The following is an 18,422-nucleotide window of genomic DNA, read 5'->3' as shown; positions in this document are numbered from 1 at the left end:
CTGCTTTGTTCTAATTATTAGTATTGTATTATCTGTTCATTTCTTTTCCCCCCTAGAATGAAGAAGGAAAATGTTGAGGGGAGGTAGTAGGTGCGGGGTGGGAGAAGGAGACATAAAAGGAAGTGCAGCTGTAGAGTCTGGTCCAGCTTTCCTTGCACATCAAAAACTCCCATGGAAAGCAGTGATCATTTTAGGTATTCAAGGAATGCAGATTTAGTTCTTTGCTCCTTCAAGTCTGCAGCCCTGCCACATATGAAACTCCAAGTGAAATCAGTGGATGTTTAACATTAGGAAGGACTGTATGTTCAGTTCAAGGATATGCTGATTCTGTTTCTGTTGGATGAGAAATTGGTGATAGGAATCGGGTATATTCATGGTCTGAATTTGTTTATTATACACAAAGTCCTGTTTCTCTGAACACAGAAACAAACAACAGCAGGAAGTTTCTTTGCTGAGAAATCCACAGGTCACTCATTCCAGCAAGGTCTGTGCCCAACATGATCTGTCTTGTTACTTCCTTTCATGGTCATGCTGACAATTCCTTCTGCTTGCTCCCTTCAACACACACCACCTGCAATCAATATCCTAGTCCATATGCTTACAGCCAAGGAAACCCCTTTTAATCCACCTTGTTTAGCTCTGCTGTGGCCATGAAGCCTAGTGCTTTGGGTCATAGTCCCCATTGTCTGAAGCTGCTTTTAGTACATGGAGGGGTTTCATAGTTCCTGCTGTTGAGCTGAAAAGAGAGGACCTGGAACACCCATGAGTTTTAATGAATGAGGGCTGTATTTGTCTTTAAATCCAAATAGTGGCCATTAGCACTTCTGAGCATAACACCAGGATAACTCTACTTGACATGGAAGAAAGCATTTGGTGGGCATGGGTAGGATAGAGAATGGCCACTGGAACCATATTGTCATGGATCCCAGTGCCTGGGGAACTCTGGTCTGGAATATCAGCCATGGAAGAGCTGTGCTGTAACCCTATAAGCCTACATGGGTTTGGAATGGATTGTTTTTCTCCAAGTCCCAGTCCATTTATTCGAGGATCAATTTTGCTCTTAAGTAAGAAAAAATATTATTTTAATGTAAAAAATCTGAAAAAATATTTGCAACCAAATTTTTGTGGCAGTAGGAACACTGTTAATATAAGACATTCTTGAGGGTATCTGATTAAATGCCTCTTAAAACTTTAATGAAAATATGCCAAGCAAAAGTTCCCACTTATAAGAAAGTGAAATGGATTTTTTAAATGAGATGTTATGAGCAACACAGTGAATATTAAGTAACCTCATAAACTTTAAAACAAATATGAAACCCTGATTTACTGCTCAGTCTAGAGGATCTGGAGATGTAAAACTTTTTTGATGTCCTATTATTGTATCATGGGACCAAATTAGTTGTGTAAGCAAAGTTCTGGTATCTGTATTTGCATCAAAAATTCTGTAGTGTGGTTCATTTCCTGTCAGTGCTTTTAATCAATCAAGTTCCAACTACAGTTTCTCTTAAATCTTCTATGCCAGCCTATACACTTGGGTACAGTTTTTCTCTGCCTGCAGATGGAGACAATACAGTAAGACTCTGTATTTGAGTGAGGACTGAGGTATTCATTAGTCTGGGTTGTACCCTGGTATGTCACAGTGTTACAAGTTGTGTCTTCTTGTTTGTTAAATAATTAAGTTATTTATCCTAATTAGGGTACAACCCAGACTAATGAATAGCTGTGTCACCCCGGCCCTCTAACCTGGAATACCCTTTACAAAGCTTTGTTGCTTTAGCCTCCAGCCTGGACTGCTCATAAACAGCCTCCAGCATGCAAGTCATTCCCAGCTATGTATGTGCTGCAGCCAGACAGCCACACCTTGGATCTTACCAGGCTTGGTTATACTGCATGGTGACTCCAACACACTCCCAGTCTTAGATCCCTCCGCCCTCCCTCCCCACAAATGTATGTCCTGTACTGCCCAGACCTCTCTGGACAATACAAGTTTATATAAAGTCCATCATTTCTTTAATAGAAATGATATACATACAACTTGCCACCCCAAATGGAGTTTCCTAGACACTACAATTTAAACACACTGGATTAGATAAAACAATGAAACAAGCTTATTAATTACAAAGAGAGAAATTTTAAGTGAGTACAAGTAATGAGGCATAAAAGTCAGAAATGGTTACAAGAAAAATAAAGATAAAATGCAACTGGTGCCTAACTTAAAAAACTATGTTAAATTCAAAGCAAAGTTTTCTCACCACATGCTCTCAACGGTCTTACTGACCCAACTTCTTAGGTCAGGACCCTTTCTCCCAGAGTTCCACAAATGCTTCTTTTGTCGCTTCTGATGCCATGAATGTGAACGGTGCTGTGGGGTGTTTGTCTCTCCTTTTTATATTCTCAGTCTCTCTTGAAAAACATTTCCAGCTGAGATTCAGGAGACAAAGAGTCTATATGGAAGGATGTTCCCCGTTGCTATTTCCTCACCTGTTTGAGTGTCCTTTGTTTCCCTTCCTGCTTGATGACTCTCTCTTTACTGCTTAAATGCAAATTAAGCAAAGGACGCATTCCTTTGTTTGAGACAGACTTGTTTGCCAGCCTTCATTTGGAACATGTGATGATAATCCCATACAGTGTAATCTTATAACTTCACATAGCGTGTTGCCATATACATTTTTTCAGGACAATAATGACCAGCAAATTATGAGTTTTCAAGTGACACCTCACAAGGCATACTTTGTACAAAGATTATTATAATAGTATGTGGGGTGTGGATAAAGGGGTACATTCTGTCACAAACACAGTACTGTCGGTGCTTCATACTTCAAGCCTAAATAGAGACTGGGAATGGCTGAGCCATTACATACATGGAATCTATTTCCCCATGTTAAGTATTCTCACACCTCTTGTCAAACTGTCTGTAATGGGCTATCTTGATTATCATTACAAAAGTTTTTTCTCTTAATTAATTAGCCTTTTAGAGTTGGTAGGACAACTCCCACCTTTTCATGTTCTCTGTATGTGTATATATATCTCCTTACTGTATGTTCCATTCTATGCATCCGATGAAGTGAGCTGTAGCCCACGAAAGCTTATGCTCAAATAAATTTGTTAGTCTCTAAGGTGCCACAAGTACTCCTGTTCTTTTTGTACAAACAAAGTGTCTTTACGAATGTTCTACGTTTCTTCCACACAGTCCAAGAATGTCCAAAGATATGGCCAAGAAAAAACAACTGATGGTATGGGCAGAGAAATACATAACCATCTTAACTGTCATTCACATCACTGTAGGCTTGGTATTCTGATCCTAAGTATTGCTGGCAGAGTGGAAAATCAATAGAGTTCTTTAACTGAATTTGCTGTACTTGGAGGGGGCAGCAAGCACATGTGATAACCATGAAATCCAGCAGACAGGTATTTCAGCAGGGTCAGGAATATAACTTCCAGCCCCACAGATGCCCTAGCAATTTTACGGGACTGCACATTGTATACATTCTGGATACTGCAAAAAATAGCCAGAAACTTGGGGACCTTCATCTCCCCTCATTATTTGCACTCAGAACTGTTAACATGTCAACAGAAGATCTGATACCTAGTATTCTATGGACACAGGACTGTTATTCTATGGATATGGGACCCAATTTGCCAAAATAGTCCTGTTCACTTCAGGTTTAAGGCATGTCCACTTAGAGGCAATTTCCTTGGGGGTAGGGGGAGGGGGAAAGGCTTTCGATAAGTCATTACAGTCATGATGTGCTCTTGCAAGCAGTCCATGCTCAACTGGGATACAAGGACCTGGAGAACATTTTCTTGCTATTTTGACAGATGAACAGTGGATCTAATTGTTACTGACATACTGGAGTTCCTTTAAAATGACATAGGAATGAGCACCACGTTCAGCACCTTAAAAATACACGCATCAGCAATAGCAGTCTAAAGGTCAGTTCACCTCTTGCAGTCAGCTCAAATATAACTAGATTTAACTGGGTGGTCAATAAGATGTCAGACCACCTATACCTCTTTGGATCCTAAATCTGGTATTAAGTTGGTGTAATGCTCTTCCATGTGAACCTTTTAAGAAGAGGAATATTTCTTAGGCTATCAGTCAAAGTCGGGTTCCCTTTTTACATCTGCTCAGCTAGGAGAACTTCCCTTTGTCTCCTCTGTCTTCTATTCTAGTCCATATGCTTGGGACTTCCCAAACTAATGCAGTGCTGTTCACTATGGGGAGATTAGCACCTTGCAGCTGTCTTGACCACCTTCTTCCCAATGATGTGTCCAGCCAATGGCTGACACTGTAAATTTACTTGTGCAGATAAATATAAATTTGAAGTTTATAGTACAGTTGGCTTTAGTTTTATTACTTTGCTGTTTATATATTTCAGGCAGTACATCTACAGAAAACCTGAACAAACAATTAGACACTACTTGCCATATTTACTTAATGATAAACAGTGGGTCTCTATATCTATTCCATTGCTGAAATTCATTAGGCAAAGAAAGGAGACCATGCTCAATACCATTATGAAACTCTGGCTCATTGTAACCCATTGTAATCCACATATTGCTAATGACATTTATTATTTTGTCTGTGACTGCTGCTACTGGAATATTTGTTTTTCTATTCTCACTTACATGAAAAAACAGACTGGCAGTACAATGACTGAGGACTGATTGAATAGACAACCTTTGATATTTACTTATCAGTTATTGACTCACGACACTAACAAACAAGATACAATTTACCACTTTTGCAAGACCGTTAGGAACTCCAATATTATTACTTATGTAACGCATTAGTGCCTGTGTAATTTCTTGTCTGTCATAAAGATACAGCTACTCTGCATAACAAGCATGCTACTTATTTGTATACAGGTTTCACTTACTGTTGCAAAATCCTCCATCCACTATTACTTTCGGCCTCTTGCAAGATGGGGCTCAGCACCTAATAAGATTAGGTCCTTATTTTATACAGCGTCTTTCCTATAAACTCTATCCCAAAGAAAGCAGTCTGTGATAGTCTGTACTCCTATGTTCATTCCTTTCACAGGACTATGATACATTTTGTACAAAGTATGCCTTATGAGGTATCATTCAAAACCTCATAATTTGCTGACTATTATTGTCAGGGTAAAAGTATGTAAAGTTATAACATTCTACATTCTAGTATGGTATTACTATGTTCCAAGCCTGTGGAGCAGCCACAAACCAGTTCCCCAGAGACAAAAGCAAGCTGATGCCTCAGCCAGGTGTCAACAAAATCAAATGGACCATCACCTGATTAAGTGGCCATTCTTTGGCAGGAAAGAAGGTGTGGGTGAAAAATCTACATCTTGACAAAGAAACAGCGTGGGGTCCCATCCACACAGATTTCTGTCTCCTGAACCTCAGCTAGAGATGCTTCTTGAAGAAGACGGGAGCACAGATGCCCCAAATTATTTCTCTCTTTCTTTCTTCCCATGGTATCCACAACACCTGAAGAGCAAAGGAAGCTGCATTGGACTGGGGGAGGGCTCCTGAAAGGCAGTCAACAAGTAAGACATGGTGAGAGAGACTTTGCTTTGAGTTCATTTAGCTTGTTAAGTTAGGCATTAGTTGCATTTTACTTTAATTTTCTTGTAACCAATTCTGACTTTTATGCCCCATTATTCATATTCACTTAAAATCTATCTTTTGTAATTAATAACTTTGTTTTATCTAATCCAGTGTGTTTGAACTGAAGTGTTTGGGAAACTCTATTTGAGATATTGTACATATCATTTTCTATTAATAAAATGACAGACTTTATATGATCTTGCATTGTCCAGGAGAAAGTTGGCTAGTACAAGACATAGATTTCTGGGGAAAGTCTGGGACTGGGAGTTTGCTAGTGTTGCTCTGCAGCGTAACTCAAGAGTGGTTGGTTGCAGCACTCATACGATAATTGGGAGTAACTTACCTGCTGGAGGCTGTGTGAGAGCAGACCAGAAGTGGGAAGTTCTCACAGTGAAGCAGTGTAAGAGGTATTCCAAGTTGGAGAATTGAGGGGACACAGCTGTTCATCAGTCCAGATTTTACTCTGGGTAATGTCACAATGATTTATCCCACAAGAACATATAGTTGCATTTCACACGGTAAAACTATATACAAAGGCTTTTAACACTGGAACTATTCTTCCAGTGTGGCAGACATTTTTGGATCACATACAATGCCTGTGACTGAAAAGATATAGAAAAGGCAGTAGAAGCAAAAGTTTAACACTGAAGATATAGAATAAATCTGCTCCACATCTCCATAGGGTTCACCCCCAGGTACTCTCTTAACTTTATTTTCAAATGAAATATGGGCATCTATTGATCTTCTGTAGGCAGCAACTCAAAAACAGTGACCTTTGTTGGCCTTGTGATGGTGCCATGGAGCATGCATTATTAGAATGCAGCTTCAGTATGTTCCTGATTTTTGTATTCAGGTCTGGAACTTTGTTAAAAAAATTGTTCACTATTGATCTTAATAAGATGCGAAGATATTTTTGTGAAATAAGCAGTTCCAGCAGATTAATATGGACCCAATTTGAAGAAGTTGCTTGATATTATCTACTGCCCTCAAATCAATACTGTGATGTTGGAAACAGTCTTCAGAATTAAATATCAAAAGCATAGCTTAATTCAGTGGTGAGCAACTTGTGGGCTGCACATGGCCCATCAGGGCAAGCCACTAGCGGGCCTCCAGACTGTTTGTTTACATTTGCATGGCCAGTGGACGTGATTCACTGTTCCCAGCCAATGGAAGCTGCGCGTGGCTGTGCAAATGTAAACAAATGGTCTGGTGGTCTGCCAGCGGCTTGCTCTGATGGGCTGCATGCGGCCCGCAGGTTGCCCATCACTGCTCTATGCAATCAAAAAGGTACATGCTTGTAGGTCCCTGGCCTTGATGAGTACTAAATCTAATCTTTCTCCATAAACATGGACAGATCATACCCTGTTTGCATATAAAACTTCATTAAAAACTTAGCTCCAGCTTCTCAGATGGTGTAAATTGATCTCAATAGAGCACGGGTAGGCAACCTATGGCACGTGTGCCGAAGGCGGCACGCGAGCTGATTTTCAGTGGCACTCACGCTGCCTGGGTCCTGGCCACTGGTCCGGGGGGCTCTGCATTTTAATTTAATTTTAAATGAAGCTTCTTAAAAATTTTAAAAACCTTATTTACTTTACATACAACAATAGTTTAGTTATATATTATAGACTTAGAGAAAGAGACCTTCTAAAAACATTAAAATGTATTACTGGCATGCGAAACCTTAAATTAGAGTGAATGACTGAAGACTCGGCACCCCACTTCTGAAAGGTTGCTAACCCCTGCAATAGAGGTATGCAAATTTACACCAGCTGAGGCTCTAACCCTTAATAGAAACTGTAACAATACAGCCATCTAAAAAAAACTGAAAACAAACACTGATGGAACCTTGCACTACAGAACAGATCTTTAGCTTACCATAAAGGAGCCATAAAACAAACTTAACCATCCTGCCCAGGATTCTACCACTTCCCTTGAGAGAACATTCCACAGTCCAACATCTCTCACTAGCAGTACATTATTGTTCTGATATTCAACCTAAATTTTCCATTACTCAGTTTAGTTCAGTTAATCCTAATTATATTTCCTTGGCTCCAATCTAAACAATTTGTCTCCCACCTTGGTGTTTATACTCCAGAAATACTTGTAGAAGGTAATCACACACCCCCTCCCCACTTATTTGCTGTTTTGCAAACCTAAACCGATCTAGTTCTTTTAATATTTCCTCAGATTTTGTTAGTCACTCCAGTCCATTGGTCATTTTTGTTGCTCTAATCTTAATTCTTTCTAGTTTGTAGGTCATCCTTCTGTTAATGAGGTGCCCAAAACCCTATACAGTTTTGTAGGTGTGGTGTCATCAGTGGAGAACAGAGAGTGACTTTTATTTTCCTAAAATGTGACATGATTCCTTTTTCAACTAGCTCCCATTAAGCACACTGTGAGGTCTTAAAGGGACCTCTGAAGAGACTGAATTGGCAACAAACAAGCTAATGTAAACAAATGTTAGGGGAAGACTTATTCTCTTGAAAAACAAATCAAAGGGCAAAGAACCAGTCAAACTGGGAACAGGGAAATTCACTGACAGTATTTATTCCTTAAGCACAGCACAAGTACAATAAGACCCTAAGTGACAGAGCCAGATATTTGGCCTTCATCCTAAAGACTAAGTATTTCTCAGAAAGTAATAAATCTGACAACATATTGGCCAATTACCTAAAGGCAGAAAAGAAAATAACAGCGTCAAAGCCATTACACTGGGTAAGATAAAATATCCCTTAATAAAGGTCTCGATATTTGATCTGAATTTCAAGTTTCACCAGAAGTATTGCTCCTCCAAAGTGCTTAAGGAGACATCCAAATTCAACACCATCTTTCACTCTCACTTTGTCTCTTATCTCATTAGTGATGGTAATGTGTTTACATTATAGAGCCATATGATAAATTGTATTATCGTGACCCTTTGATGACCTGCACTTTTCTCATTAACCCATCTCTGAAGGACTACTTCTAATGAGTGAAGCGCTTGGGGGAAATGCATAGGGCACAGGACGACAAAGCAGGAGACTTGGATGATATACTTGGGTTTGCCATTGCCTTGCTATGCAACCATGGGAAAATCATTTAACCTCTGTGCCTGAGTTTTTCCACCTATGAAATGGGAATATTATTGCTTAATCACTTTTTATTAGAGCTGTTGATTAATCAGTTAACTCAAAAATTATTTGTGATTAATTTTATTAATCATGATTAATCACTGTTTTAATCACACTGTTAAACAATAGAATACCAATTGAAATTTATTAAATATTTTGGACATTTTTCTACATTTTTCAAATATATTGATTTCAGTTACAATACAGAATACAAAGTGTACAGTGCTCACTTGATATTATTTGTATTACAAATATTTGCATTGTAAAAATGATAAAAGAAATAGTATTTTTCAGTTCACCTCATACAAGTATCATAGTGCAATCTCTTTATCATAAAAGTGCAACTTATAAATGTAGATTTTTTTGTTATATATATAATTGCACTCAAAAACAAAATAATGTAAAGCTTTAGAACCTACAAGTCCACTCAGTCCTACTTCTTGTGCAGCCAATCGCTGAAAGTTTGTTTACATTTGCGGGAGATAATGCTGCCCACTTCTTATTTACAATGTCACTTGAAAGTGAGAACAGATGTTTGCATGGCACTTTTGTAGCTAACATTGCAAGGTATTTACGTGCCAGATAGGCTAAACATTTGTATGACCCTTCATGCTTTGGCCACCATTCCAGAGGACATGCTTCCACGCTGATGATGCTCATTAAAAAAATGTGTTAATTAAATTGGTGACTGAACTCCTTCGGGGAGAATTGTATGTCTCCTTCTTTGTGTTTTACCTGCATTCTGCCATATATTTCATGTTATAGAAGTCTCAGATTCTGACCCAGCATGTTGTTTGTTTTAAGAACACTTTCACTGCAGATTTGACAAAATGCAAAGAAGGTACCAATGTGAGATTTCTAAAGATAGCTACAGTAATCAACCCAAGTTTTAAGAATCTGAAGTGCCTTCTAAAATCTGAGAGGGATGAGGTGTGGCGCATGCTTTCAGAAGTCTTAAAAGAGCAACACTATGATGCGGAAACTAAGAAAATCAACCTTCTGCTGGTGACAACTGACTAGGGTGACCAGACAGCAAGTGTGAAAAATCGGGACGGGGGGTGGGGGGTAATAGGAGCCTATATAAGAAAGAGACCCAAAAATCGGGACTGTCCCTATAAAATCGGGACATCTGGTCACCCTACATCTGACTCAGATGATGAAAATGAACATGCATTGGTCTGTACTACTTTGTATTGTTATCGAGCAGAACCCGTCATCAGCATGGACGCATGTCCTTAGGAATGGTGGTTGAAGCATGAAGGGACATATGAATCTTTAGAGGATCTGGCACGTAAATATCTTGCGATGCCAGCTACAACAGTGCCATGTGAATGCCTGTTCTCACTTTCAGGTGACATTGTAAACAAGAAGCGGGCAGCTTTATCTCCTGCAAATGTAAACAAACTTGTCTGTCTGAGCAATTGGCTGAACAAGAAGTAGGACTGAGTGGACTTGTAGGCTCTAAAGTTTTACATTGTTTTATTTTTGAATGCAGTTATTTTTGTACATAACTCTACATTTGTAAATTCAACTTTCATGATAAAGATATTGCACTATGGTAAATTTAAAAATACTATTTATTTTATTTTTACAGTGCAAATATTTATAATAAAAAATAAATATAAAGTGAGCACTGTACACTTTGGATTCCATATTGTAATTGCAATCAATATATTTGAAAATGTGGAAAACATCCAAAAATATTTATATAAATGGTATTCTATTATTGTTTAACAGCACAATTAATTGTGATTAATTTTTTTAATCATGATTAATTGTTTTAATTGCTTGACAGCCCTACTTTTTATAAAGTTCTTTGAGCTCAACAGATTAAAAGAACAATATAAATGCTAAGTATTTAATAGTATTTCATCTGTATACATTCCAAACTTCTCAGCAGCTTAAACTTTTCTTTTTAAAATTTTCTTCAAAATTACATTGATTTCACAGCAAGACAAGTAGAATTCAATCCTGGACCAGTGACAAATTTACTGTCAATTATCTCACAACTCATAGGTCTAGAGATGGGTGACAGATACAGCTGGAAAGGGGAAGTTTTAAGCTTTCCACTGGACATTCAGCAATTACTTCTAGCCCTGGAAGATCAGAAGGTGTCAGGCTTTAAAACTACAGAATACTGTATTGGGAGAAGTCACTGTAGTCATTTGTAGAGGTTTTGAAAATGTATTAGTTATAATTTTCCTTCTTTTCTAGAGCTTGTACAACTGATCTCATAGTACAAAGGCACTTTATGAACAGAAAGATGAGAAAATTAGCACCAATCCAATGTTTTAACATATTAAAATATTTGTAAAATATTTTTCTCTATAAAATATGTAGCAGTCACATGATTGTGTGGTGTTACTGGCACTTGTTTAAAATCATCTGCATAACTCACTCACAGTGAATGTGGTCATTCCATAGTGAGGCTGGGATAACCCTTATACCATACCATCAGGCATTCTATTTTTTCCAGTTGTATAACACACATAGAATTTGGCCTGAAGAAAGAGATCCCTAATGCCGCAAGGTAGAGAACACAGCACTAATGAGAAAAAAAAAGGGGAGATAGGCTGGACCAGAACTCTGAATTCTTGTACCCTAGAACTTTCAAGGGTATTCAGAATTTGAATCTGGCTGAATCCAAAACTTAATTTTGCAGGTGAAAGCCCCAGATCCTAACACTAGGCTGTTTCAAATCTTTTTGAAGCCCTTTCAATTCTGTTTGATCCCTCTCAACAAAACCAAGCCAACCAAGCAAATAAAACTACCAGCAAGCCAAAAATGTGTAATAAACTGATGTCTGAAAAAAAAATCATAATTCCCTTCTTGGAAAACTTGGAACAAATGACATTGTAAAACCAAAATTGTGTTTAAGGAGTTTTGCAGAAGTATATACATAGGGAAACTTTGTGATAAAAGTAAATGTCAGATAGTATAGCAGGCTAATGGGACACAATGGAAAATTTAAATCTACCTATTTATTTTATGAAGATGAAACGTAGAGTTTCACTGATGTTCAAAGCAAAGCAACATTACAGAGAAATGATTACTGGCAATAATTATTACCAAGAGAATGTTAAAAGTCTTAAGATGGGCGTCAGCATATGTCTCAAAATTCTATTAAAAATCAAAATACAAAATGTAGTGGTTGTAGCACAAATGTATCACCCTTATATAATATGTTACTATAGCCCCAGTATAATAAATATATATACCTCAGAGAATGAAAACTGTACAGGAAAATTAGGAATTTTCTATAAGCTGTACTGAACTCCAGCCTGCATTAATAGGGTTAGTTTGTGAGACAAAGTGGGGGCTATGGGGAGCAGTACCAAGGAAATGGCAGAACCCTTCTATTCCATGTAAAGAGGTTCCTCTCTAATGCTGCACATGGATTTAGGGAACAAAATTTGGGCCATTATAATTAATATTGGCTTTAGACCTTGATGAGATAGAATTAATAACATTGCAGACACAAAGATTAATTCATGTCTTGTGTGTTTTTAGACGTCACTTTTATGTGGATGATATTTTTGTTTTCTTTAACAAACTTTAGATTTTGGTCCAACATTTACTGAATGCTGTTGAATTTGGGTTAAATTTCCTTGGGCCTCAACCTGGCCTCTATTTATGGGGATACAGTATTAATAATAGGAATTAGCAATCTACCCAATTTGCAGGTGGAATCAGATAGCCAGAAGGCTATGTTTTATAATGTACACTTGCAAAAAATTATTGGACCACAAAATATGGGTCCAAATATTTCAGAGCTTAAACATGTGTCTCAAAATGAGAGGTCACCTTTAAAATTGTCCTTTATCTTCAGTATCTGGTTGTAAGATAAATTAGTCAAAGGTGAGGCTTGCCCTTTAAATTAATGTTGTTTCCAAACATTTTCAATCATTTTACATTTAATTAAACCTCAGGTGGCTTAATGTGCCCAGGAGTTTTTACCAATTACTCACACAGCTGGAGCAAACAATTGAATTAAATTCGGAACAGATTCTGATTGTAATCTGTAATGTCTCTTTAATGTGGTCTTTTCTCAACTTTACTTGCTGGGACAGGATGGGTTCAATACTAATGGTCCTCCCCTAACACATCCTTGGTATTCTGAACACATTGTCATTTGGTTTTCCACTGCATTCTTCAGTGAAGTTTGTATCAGCATCAGCATGAACAGGTTCCAATGGCATGAAAAACCCCTGTGTTTAAAAAAAAAATGAGGGAAAAGTTCTTCTTGATATATAAGAAATTAGGAGTAGTACAAAAAAAGGTCAAACTTTCTAACTTTTGTGCAGTCTGTGTATTCCCCCTTAGCCCCTGTCTAGCTGCTGTATGAAGACTAAAAAGCATTTTCCTTTCCTTTCTCATCCTTTTGCATTAGGAATTCATTCTGCTCTAGATGAAATACTGGTATTTATGTACTAAAACATACGGCTTGTCTTTTAGAACATCCCAATATGACTTATTTGGGGGCAAATTCTGTTTTGTATATTTAAAGTCAAATCCTTATGCCAAGCAGGAGTAAACAGGGGACTTGGATATAATCCTCCTGCTCCAGATCACGCAGAGACAGTGGAGCTTCTCTTTGGCCACTACTGCAACTTCAGGTGTGCATCTACGTCAGTGACTACTGCGTCCCCTAATCTGGCTGGAGATTTGGCTGGTGAATCGAGGCAGTCAGAGATCTACAATGCTCAGACCCCTTCCCTGGCCTGTTCCTAACCCAACCTTCTACTACTCTCAAGCAAATAGAACCTGGAGCTATGTGGAGTCTCCTGTGCCGGCTTCCTCAACCCTATGCTCTAGTGCTGGATGGCCCAATTCCACTCCAAATAGCGTAAGCAAACGAACAAAATACAACCCCTCCACCCCCCCAAAGAAACCAAACAAAGCAAACCCCAAACAAGCTCTAGTAAGCATATTATTTGGAACTGTAGTTGTCCTTCGAATAGTATTGTAGATCATGATTAAATAGTACAATGACTTTTCTGGGGTAAATTAGCTACTTGGTTTACGGATATAGCTGTACAGATCCCTTTAATGTTAATGGGAGTTGCATGATTACATTGCTGCATACCTCATTGAAAACAAAGTCTCTTCTAATCAAGGGAGCAAGTTTGTTTACCAGTTTTCCTCATTCGCAATTCTACTTTGTATATGTCAAAATTGTGCCAATGACCTTAAACCATAGATCAGATAATTCTAAATGAAACACACTGGAATGTGTGAGTGCATTTTCTCTGATGTACAAAGAAAACAAAGCTGTCTGTCTTCTTTTATAGTGCTATAGCCAAGATTTTATTAATGAAGGTTACAGTGACAGGCTGTATAATTACAAGACAAAACAAATCTAATACATCAAAGTTCTGCCACTGTACACAGTGGAGATATACACCAGAGCTCTATAATACAACATTGACACTATAGTAACTAAGACCTCAAACTTATGAGTTCTCACTATTTAAAAATGATCCAGGTGTCAAAGTCTTTTAGAAAAAGATAGAAGAGAGAATAAAAACCCAAGGGCTATTGGCTAGATTTCTTCAGTAAGTCTGAGGGAAATTCAGAGTTGCTGCAACCTTTGGCAAGACTGTACAGTTGCTGCACCTAAAGGGAGTTCCCTTTTTTTCCCTGTTTATGAATGAATTACGAATAATATTAAATGAATATCAAACATTGATATTATATGATGTGCCAGATACAGTAGTAAAATGGGAGAATTTGATAGAATCTAATATGATAATTAAAATATGTATAAAAGGGAAGTCAGCTATAAGTGGTACGGCTTTGGGCCAAATCTTGTTAACTTTTAATGCCTAGGTTTACCTCAGGGGCAATCTTGTTAGGGAAATAAGTGTTGCATTCATACTGATTTCTTTTATTGTAGTGACAAAGTGAAGCAGTAAGGCTAATATTTACAATCAAGCATGCCTATGCTATCAAGTTAGTGAAATACACCTGGGTAGAAAGAGGCACTCAGTAAAAGGAACCAAAACCTTTGGTATTTGTGAAACCAAATAGTGTGTTTATAAGGGCACTTGCTCACAGAATGGAATAATAGAAATGTGGCTCTTTAATGAATGCTGCATTGAGTCTGTGCATTCATATATCCCAAAGGTTCCACCATTGTTAAAACAAGGTGAATGGGAATGGAAGATTTATACATCTGTTCCAGCCCGCTGGAGAACAATAGTTCTTGAAATGACATTGAAATTGCATTGTGTAATGGACTGTTAAAACAAGTTTAAAAAGTATCAAAAAATATGGAGGGACTTTGTGTAAATTATATGAACTTTAAACTGGACATTTCAGCAACTAGCAGAGCATTGGTGGAGAAACTGAAACTTGAGCAAGCAGAACTGCAAAATTGGCCAAGGAATGCACCACAGAGGGGTGCACAGAAGGTAAGTTGCGGACCAGCTGATGTTCAAGGTATGCCTCAGATAGTTGTACCATCAGTTATTGCCTAACTTGTCTTACACCAGTTGGTGTGACAAAATGTGTTACACAAAGAGCCTGGGAAATTCCAGTACCTGTTGCAAGAACTCAGAAGTTGAAGTCTTGTTCCATGATTGGATAATGAGAGAGGTCGACTGTCATTTTGGTTGGACAGTCAAAATCTTTGGAAGAAGTTTGGGTCACCATCTGATTGATCCACACCCGCACTTCCAGGAAGAATAACCAAGCGAGACCGCCTAGAAGAAATAGGATAAAATGGCTTGTCTTCTTCAGCATGTTGCTTCCTGAGACTTCTGGTGACATAAAAATACCTATCTTGGATAGGCACATTTAGTGGTCTCTGTTTTCCAGCAATTCAGGTTATTTACTAATGACTTCAACAATTAATTTCTTTCCAAAATTAGATGTCTGGGACTAAATCCTGATAACATGAGACCTCTTTTTTATTAATAAGTGGTAACAATTATTCAAGTAAAAATAATGCTACAAATCAGATGTTGCCCATGTATCTTTACATTTGGTGCAGGCTACATCTTTTAAATTGACCAACAGTGTATGATTTTTCTTTTTCACCTACATCTTTCAAAAGAGACATGATTGTTGTGTACATCTTCAGAGAAATACATTTATACTGAATTTGTAGAGTGAAAAATATAGAATAAAAAGATCTGTTCTGGTCCATTTTCGGTGGTGGGTATACTCTCGGAAATCCATGCAGAGATAGTATTACCATAGTATCACCAATAATAAATACTATTTCCATTTTTCTTTTGAGCCAACCTCCTTTTATTGAGGGCCATTACTCCCTGAGTGGGTATAATACATTCTTCTTGAAGAAGATTGCTATTAGTGCTGCTTGTGTGGTAGCTTGCAGACTCTTTCATGACTTGTCAGTATAGAACAGGATTTAGGAAACCACAGGTAGTGACGATAGAGCACAATTTTTGTTTAGTCAGCATGGATCCATTCCAAAACCCATTGACTTCAATGGGCTTTGGATCAGGTCCTTTGTGAGTTACAAAGCTGGAAAGGATTATAGGGGCTTGTCTATGTTCCGCAGCCCAAATAATCACCTTCATATTCACTACAGCCAAGTCTTGTCTCTCTTCTATCACAAGGGACACTACATTGCCACTCCAGTAAAGAGTGGCAGAATGAAGTGAAGCTGGAGATCAAGCATATTACTTTCCCAGTGTGCCTCATGTTAGCCTGTATGGACAGACTTGAGCTTTCGTCTAAAACTGCTGGGCATCTGCTCTAAGCTGCACCTAAAGGATGCTTTAAAATTGTGCCATAAAGTGCAGTTCATCATATGGCGATGCACAGGAGGTATTATGAAAAATGTTTACACCACCCCTGTTCGGAAACTTTAGAGTTTGATCCCCAGCCTGAGCCGGAACATCTACACAACTATTTTTAGTGCTGTAGTGTGAGCCCAAGTCTGCAGACCAGGGCTCTGAGACTCACTGCTGCTTGCCATGTAGACGTACCCTTTGGTTTGTTTTTCTGTTTTGTATAAGGGGGATTGAGAATAGTTCTTACCTACCTACCTCACAGGGTTGTATGACTTAGTCACATTTTCAAAATATAATGCAATATAATTAGTCCGCTATTTCAAAATATAATGCAACTTTGGGCACGATCAAAGCCCTTTGAAGTTAAGGGACAGTGTCGTGTTGCTTTCAGGGGGCTTTGGGTATCTAATAACCAATAGTCATATATAAAAGAGAATTTAGTGAGAACATATCCAAGTCTTTTGTACATCCACCTAAATCCTACCCTTAACTTGAAGTCTTTATTGAATTTTTGATGTTGGCATGACACAATACATGTCTAGCACAAAGTTGATCCATAGGCAATGACATACTACACAAATATTTGCTCTGATATCATGGCCCATCATAAACAAAAATGAGGAAATGGTCCCACTTCAGATAGTGTTATTTTAAAATAAAACTACTGGTAAATTGTGTAGATTATTCTTAATTCATAGCACCCCATTAATATATTCTTAATGTGAAATTCTGTGTGCTTTTACACCAAAAAGAAATGGTTGCTGTTTTTATAAAAAAGGAGCTGTGTTCTGTTTCCTGACGCTTTCAGTAATCAGAGCAGCTATTATTCATCCAACCACCTTTCTGTCACAGAACCGGAATTTGGAAAAGCATGCTTTTTTTTTTTTTTTCAAACACAAGCAACATTAGTTACAGATTATTAAACCACAAAGAAGAATTTCACTCAGTCACAGCTCTGACAAACCTAGAGTTATGCTCTCATATGCAACACCAAAACCCATACTGACACTGAATCGCATTTTGCATTTTTCACACAGGCCACTTCCTTGAAGACTTATTCAGTTTAAAACCCACTCCCATTCATCTAAATCACAATACATGTTCCTGAATATAATGACTTGTATGTAGAAAACAAAAGAAATTATTAACATCGTACTTCTTCTTCATTTGTTTTAGAGTTTGAGAGGCAGTGAGGTTTAGTGCATGGGGCCCTGGACTGGGAATCAAGAGACCTGGTTTCTCTTCCTGTCCTTATGGAACTCATATTACCACTCTTTCCCACTATTTCTATATTTATATTGTAAAACTCTTTGGGGAGGGGCTTTTCCTACTATGTGTCTATACAATGTAACCTGATCTTGATTGGGGCTCCTATGCATTGCTGTAATATAAATAATAAGACCATCATATACACCTTCTTCCTTCTACCCTGGCCCTTCCCTCAATAAGGAACTTTGTGTGGGATGCTACATGAGTTGGAATGACTAGAATCCACCTAACCTAAAGATAATCTTTGGGAAATGAGGATCTAGGAAATGTTTTGAAAATGCCTTCCATGTGGTTAAATCTTGTTCTTTTCAAAAGCAGAAGACTTGTTTTTGAGATTAATTATTATATGCACCTCAGGAATAAGTCATCTGTGTCAGGGATGATCCAGAATCCAGAGAGGAATGAACTCCTGGAGACGCAGAGAAATGAAGCCAACCTTCTAGTTTGGTGGAAGAATTTTAACAAGGGGCTTGTGGGAACCACCAGGAGGCTTCTGGGACCTATTCCAGCATGTCACTACAAAAAAATTATTGGGCAATAAGATTGTCAAGAATTAACTTCTTCCTATAAAATCACAATATTGTTTTAAATATTGTCTCCTTTCTTAATGACTAGAAAAGCCCCCTGCATTAGTACCCGCCCTCATTTAGTAGTTGTCCCTTTACCAACAGACCAGCAAAGGAAAGCA

The sequence above is a fragment of the Malaclemys terrapin genome, chromosome 8, assembly GCF_027887155.1.
Source record: "Malaclemys terrapin pileata isolate rMalTer1 chromosome 8, rMalTer1.hap1, whole genome shotgun sequence".
NCBI lineage: Eukaryota > Metazoa > Chordata > Testudines > Emydidae > Malaclemys > Malaclemys terrapin.
This window is presented reverse-complemented; position numbering follows the sequence as displayed.